This window comes from Sinocyclocheilus rhinocerous, unplaced genomic scaffold (assembly GCF_001515625.1).
Source record: "Sinocyclocheilus rhinocerous isolate Xijiao unplaced genomic scaffold, SAMN03320098_v1.1 scaffold140, whole genome shotgun sequence".
NCBI lineage: Eukaryota > Metazoa > Chordata > Actinopteri > Cypriniformes > Cyprinidae > Sinocyclocheilus > Sinocyclocheilus rhinocerous.
In genome coordinates, this window is record NW_015642053.1 from 297,241 (window position 1) to 304,567 (window position 7,327).

A 7,327-nucleotide genomic window follows, 5' to 3' on the forward strand; every position below is an offset into this window, starting at 1 on the left:
GAAAATATGCGTTGTAGTCCAAACGAGTCGTTCGTTGTAGTTTTTGAAAAGTGATTTCTGTTAAATAAAATATCTCCTATTGAAGTGGACTTTGAGCTTTGTAACTTTGCAGATTTTTTTTTATGCTCAAGCAGCAACATTACAGACTAACTAAAGTTGAAAAAGTGAAAAAGCATAGTAGGACCTCTTTAAAAACAGGTCATCAGGTGAACTCAGCCAATGGGGCTCGGCCCAGTGGTGTGATTGTGACCTTCAACAAATTACAGGCCACGCCTGGTTATTGGCCAAGAAGCCACAGGCCTTAAAGCAAGTTGATGTAACAATCTTCAATTTGGCTAATACTCTTGAGTCACGAAGAGCATAACTGCACAGAACGTACTCCGCTTGGAGCAGAAAGCTGATTACGGATGGAGCAAACCAGTGTGTATGCAACGCGTGCCTCTCGCTCTCTGTTTCTTCTCATTCTAGCTTGGCAAATGCTTTCATCTGAAAAACATCACAGCGGCACAGCTAATCTGGCCTAATGTATTTTTTAGATACACAGCAGGAGTGGAATGCAAAAGACTCTACAATTGGCTCACTTAAGCGCTGATTTCTTTTCTTTCTCTCTAAACTAATGACAAAGTGCACTGTGAGAGCCCATATCGAGTGCTTGTGTCCCGTGTTTGTGTAACACACAATGAAACTCTGCTGGGCATTGTGGGACTCACTGAAGTCAAGCCAATGCAGCAATGAGACTTCATCCATCTAGCTGTACACTAGCAAAACAATAGAAAAATCAACAGACCGCCAAGTAAGCAATTACTCTGACTGGAATGCTTGTGCAGAGTCGAGCTTAAGTACCAAAACTAGCGGGTCATACATTTCTAACCATCTACAACTGGATTTGTGTGGTCTGCCCTGGGCCTGCATCAACACATCTGGGATGTGTGCTGGGTTTGTTGCTGCCGTGTGTTTTGAGTTTGAGCTCCGTCAAGTTAATTCTTTGTCGTCTAATTTTTTATCTTAAAATCAATTTTATACACCATCATTTTCGTTTCTATAACGTGTGAATATATCCCCCATCGTATTCTACAACAAAAACAATCAGAGCGCCTTGTTATCACTAGTTCTATTTTTGACTTCCAGAGTCCGCTATTAGCATATAGCCCACTAGCATCGCCAGCGTGGTTGCCGCTAACCTCGCTTACATTACAAATACTCTATTCACACACATTACCATTGTTTTACTCACTGTTACTTGCTTTAATGGCGGATGTGTGTCTACCTTTGAGTGCAGGTGAGGACACGTTCAAGCTGCATTCGGTGCAGCTCGAGCTGGAGGCCGTGGAGAAGCAGATCCGCGACCTGGTGGAGAGGCAGACCCAGCTGAAAGAGCAGAGAGCCGCGCTGGAATCATCCCAGGCTGACGCTCACAAGTCCGAGGTAAGTATACAGCGCGCTGCTAATTCTCCAACCACCTCTACTCCGTGTGTTTCTCTGCACAGGCCCGGTGCACCCAGGACGCGATCTTCCCAGATGTCCTTCACTCCGGCGCCGGGACACCACGGACCCTGGGTGCAGCCGCAGCGGAAGACGCGAGCCAGGCCCCGGGCGACGACCTCTCCCCCCCCGCCGCCTCCGGTCTTCGAGATCTCCACCCGGAACCGCTTCGCTCCCCTCCGCGAGACGGAACGCGACGCTGTGATCATCGGAGACTCCATCGTCCGGCACGTCCGTGCTACGTTAGCTGAAGGTAAAGTGCACACTCACTGTTTCCCTGGTGCTCGTGTTCTCGATGTTTCTGCGCAGATACCCGCGATCCTGAAGGGCGACGAGAGCACCGGAGCGGTCGTGCTTCACGCGGGGGTTAACGACACCAAGCTGCGGCAGACGGAGACACTGAAGAGGGACTTCAGGAGCCTGATCGAGACGGTGCGCCGCACATCGCCCGCGACGACGATCATCGTGTCAGGACCGCTTCCCACGTATCGACGAGGACATGAAAGGTTCAGTAGACTTTTTGCTTTAAATGAATGGTTATTGTCATGGTGTAAAGAACAGAAACTGCTCTTTGTTAATAATTGGAATCTTTTCTGGGAGCGTCCTAGGCTTTTTCGCGCTGATGGCCTGCACCCCAGCAGAGTCGGAGCGGAACTCATGTCGGACAACATCTCCAGGACGCTACGCTCCATATGACTAGTAAGTCAAATCTCAAATAACTGCCCTGATGACTTGTGTTCTACCCGCTTAAATGATAGAAGTACTTGTGCTGTCCAATCTATAAAGACTGTGTCTGTTCCCCGAATAGTGAGGTCAAAATATAAATTTAATGCAGGATCTAGAAAAAATCTTATCGTGATTAAACCAGAAAAATGTAAAATAAATGAACAAAAACAATTTTTAAAGTTTGGGCTCCTAAACATTAGATCACTCTCACCCAAAGCAGTTATTGTAAATGAAATAATCACAGATAATCGTTTTGATGTACTCTGCTTGACTGAAACCTGGCTAAAACCTAATGATTATATTGGTCTAAATGAGTCTACTCCACCAAGCTACTGTTATAAGCATGAGCCCCGTCAGACTGGTCGTGGCGGCGGTGTTGCAACAATATATAGTGATATTCTCAATGTTACTCAGAAGACAGGATACAGGTTTAACTCATTCGAAATACTAATGCTTAATGTTACACTGTCAGATATGCAAAAGAAATCTATCGTATCTCTTGCTCTGGCTACTGTGTATAGACCACCAGGGCCATATACAGATTTCCTAAAAGAATTTGCAGATTTCCTCTCAGACCTATTGGAAAAACGCTGTACAAATAAACTTGACTTGACTTGACTTGACATCTAGCCAAACTCTGGTCATCACATTTTTTAGATGTCAGATGTCTACTTTTGCAATCATGAATTTTAAACCACGGTAAAAGCTACAATGCAAGTAAATTTTTATTAGTGTGAAAGTAAAGGCCATTGCTAGCGAAATATCTAGATTACAAAAAAAAAAATAAAAAAATAATTCTACACAGCACTCACTCTAATTCCATAAAATTCAGTAGATTGTTTTCAGAAATTACTGATCCGTTTTCAGAATTAGACTATTAGAAGCAGCAGATTTTCAGGATGATAAAGCACATTTTACCTACAAATTCTTATTACTATAATGCTTCTGTAACTGGCTCACTTATTTTTTAATGATGATTCATTACAGCATTATTTTTTTTATCAAAGTAACAAAGTTAATTAAAACAAAAAAAAGTTAATAAATTTTTTTATTTAAAAAAGTAATACTACAATGTATAACATTTTTTTAAATAAAATATTTTTTTGTTTGTTTTAATTAACATTTTTTGTTACTGTAACAGACAAAAAAATAAATGAATAACTCTGTAATTATACATAATTGAAAAATAAGTGAGACGTTATAGTAATAAGAATTTGGAGGTAAAATGTGCTTTATCATCCTGAAGCAGGGAAATGATTATCCTAAAATTAATTCTGCAATACAAAAGAAAACTACATCTACACATAGATCTAAAGGTAGACAACATCAGACATGCACAGCTTTTTAATATACAGAGCTCCAGACTGCGACCAACTGGTTGCATTTTGTGAGCATTTTTTCTGCCTGTGCGACTAAATTTTGTGAGCGGTCGCACTGGCGCGACCACCGCGTTGTTCAACTCATAAGCGCTGCCATTTCTGCATATGAGAAACATCAAACGGCAAACGAAACCAAAAGCATAACGAAACAGCGCTACTCGTTTGAACTGCGCAGCGCTTAAGAGTGTAGAGCCTGATTTATACTCACCGCATCAGCATGAGCGCGAAGGTGCACGCAGCAAAAATTATGTATGGTTTTCAAGCTAAAGTAAAAGACAGCTTCTTAAACCAGAGAAGGTGAACATGTTGGTATTCTTGTGGGGGGAAAAAAACAAAACAAAAACATGCAAGCACTGTCACCGACAGCAAATTTAGTTTTACTTTTCTTTTTGTTTTTATTTTGAAAAGCTTGTTATCTTTGCCGTTTACCTCACGTTATGCTATAGAAGCTGCTCTCTTTTATTTGTTTTTTATTTGATTCCTCAATGTTAGCTAAACATTCTGTAATTTATTAGTCGGTATATAATAGAGCATGTGGTGTATGCTATGATATGATAAAAGTTCATCAGCATGCATTGATTAATCCCATGTTGTAGCAAAAAAATAAAAAAATGCGACCAAATCATGTGCTTGTGCGACCAACTGAGAAAGTTAGTCGCAAAAGAGCGACCAGTGGGAAGAATGAGTCTGGAGCCCTGATATACACATACACACATGTGCGTCTAACACTTGCTAGCTTGTTCCAGCTGGATGTCAGGTCACTTGGCTTCATATGATGTGTTTGGTCCAGTCACGCTCTGCTGAGTGTGCAGTTATTTTATGAATGTGCATGAGGTGACTGACCTGATTGATGGAATTGGCTGTACAGGAAGAGAGACCCGTTCCGACTGAAGCCATCAAAAATGTGACAGGGTCAAAAGGCACTGGAGCCATGGCATAGCCAGCAGCTGCCGTAGTAACCACAAGAGCTATGGACAAAAAGAAAGAGCAAGGTTACAAAATAGCTTATTGATTTAGTTAAAACGGTAACTGCAGTTTCTGCAAAAATGTAATGTCAAAAGTATATGAAAAACAATGAACAAATAAGTAAAAGTGATAAGATAAAAAAAAACACTTTTAGCGGAATTTCATATTAAATACAATGGAGTTTTAACATCTTGTAAAAAAAAAATTGCATCAATTCAACAACAACAAAAAAGAAGTGTATGTTATTCACCCTCTAAACTAACAATTAAGAATCAATTTAAGAAGAGTCAGAGGAAAGTTAGCTAGATGTCATTAGGCTATTAGACATCAATAAATGTTCTGCTATCATATCACTAAAAGTTGTCAGAAGTATAACTTCCAGCATATTATGCAAGTTAATTATGCAGAACAAATAAGTGGAATGCTTATCACATACAATATTATTCTTTCAGAAAAAGCTAAAGAAAATTTAAAAGGATGAAAACTGAAAAAGTACTTAATGGGCGGAGACTATTTTTTTAAATGATTATTTAATTAAGCATCACATTTAACTTTCCATGAACTTCATGATCAGCAGTTTAGCTTTGCTTACTGCATAAGTAACTACATATTGCTCAATTATGCAATATGACTTTCATTTATACAAAATACATAAAACATATACCTGTTAATTTAAGTTTGGAGAGCCGTGCGTAAATCCCTGGTAAATCACTGTATTCAACCTTTAACTCTTTCCATTGCCGGGCCTCCAATTGCCGGGCCTCTGGCTGCTTCTGGTTCAACCGGGTCACATGGCGGCACCACAGTACCTGGTTCAGGCTTTAAGGCTGGTATCTGCTGAACCTGACTGACCACCGAATCATCTCGATCGTCCAGCACAGAGGCAACATGCTCCTGCTTGGGTCTCGCTCTCTGGCCGAGACCGCTGCTGCTCTTCACATACTGGGGGAAGAGGGAAGAAATACGGCTATGACATTTGATGGATTTCAATTTAATCAGTTAATTCTGTTAAAATGGGAAGATACAGGGAATTTAAATATGCCTAATTTAATTTGCAAATAATTTAGGAAAATAATATTACATAGAAACAGTATCCCCCTGCAAAAGTATTATAAGAGAGTTGGCTCAAAAAGACTAGATAATATTTATAAATATCAAAAATGTCTACAAATAGATTATTTTAGAGCTGAATTGTCCTGGTCAGTGTATTACTGGTTATGGATCCATAAAGGCAGCACCTCACATCCTATACCTGTCTCTTCAGAAAGCAGAGATGCTGGAACGTGATCCATTCTGCTTGATTTTTCCTGCAGAGCTGAATCAGACTCCTGGCACTCATGTGACTCCTAGCCGCATTTGCAATGATCTTCTGCTGCACGCTGACACCAACCAAACCTTCAACAAGACAAGACATTAATTAATATTGATCTTTATTTTAATTAATGCCATCAACAAGAACGACAAAAACACAATGAGAAATATTAATTCAAAGGTAAGAAAAACAGAAGAGGTGCCACTACATGCAAAAAATTAAAAAAAAAAAGTCATACCTGTTCATACCTGCCTTTTTATCTTTACATATGTGTATAGCAACAAAGTTTGGAGTAATTTTTTAAAGTGAGAAAAATTTGTTCTGGAGTCAGACCATGTAAATTTATGAATGTGAAACTTTTCTATTAGAAATAGCAATTGCATAAGAAATGCTTTATCTTTATCAATTCAGTGGTTGTTGGAGTGTATCACTACACCAACTCCTCAATTTACTAGACATTTGACAACTTCACAGTAACGTCAGGCCAAATAACACATGGCATCATATCAAAACTGACACCTGCAACACTCATGGGGACACAATACAGCAGTTTTTCTAATATAAACAATATTTGCACGACAATCTCTCTAACACAGACACAGACACACACACACACACACACACACACACACATGCATGATGCATACATATATACACACACACGCCTGTATATACATGATTATACAATGGGCAACGTAAGTCAAATGATCTGCAGCAAGCAATATGCACAAAGCAGAGCAGAAAAATACTTGTATATCTATCTATATGCATGTAGTTACGGGGATTCCTTTTAAAATAGGATCACGTCATGTAAACTGTCATGTTATTTTAAGGTCATGGTGCTGCAGTAGCGCTTCAGCGGCTAGGCTAACCGGCTAGCAAAATGCCAAAATACCAGCACGGAACGAGCGAAAACACACATATGCCTCATTAACATGATATAGTTATTAATACCATTACGTGAAAGGCATTTACAGACTCCCGTCAGTATACTACATGGTGTTTTGTACATGTTACTCAAGCGAACCACCGGCTGCGGCTTAGTCTCCTTCACATGCTGCAGCGCGCCATCTTGACCTCGCTGTCAGAAGAGAAGTGTTTCCTGTGACGTGTGTTCTGCTGGCAGGCACGCGCACGCGCACGAAGCTAAGTACAGTGTGAGCATTGAGTTACAATGGATTCCTTTTCTGATTTAATAGATTCTTGTTGTAATCTTTTTATAATTGTTATTGTAAAGTAACGATGAAAATGTTCAAAAGCTTTAATTTAGTCTAGACTCTACTGTATGTGTCTCAAATAACTTGAAAATGTTGTACAAATGTATACAATATATATATATATATATATATATATATATATATAGGCTATAATATAAAATCAAAAAATACAATAAAATAATATAGCTGCAAGCAGCGATTACCGGGGCTCAAGTACTTTAAGGCCTTTATTGCATGTAAGCTGT

At 39.6% G+C, this 7,327-nt stretch overlaps 1 pseudogene; it reads right to left on the reverse strand.

The window, feature by feature from the left end:
- The window catches only part of LOC107755447 (protoheme IX farnesyltransferase, mitochondrial-like), a 60,791-nt pseudogene extending 53,844 nt beyond the window's left edge, over nucleotides 1–6,947 (reverse strand).
- Between the last annotated feature and the right edge of the window lie 380 nt (nucleotides 6,948–7,327).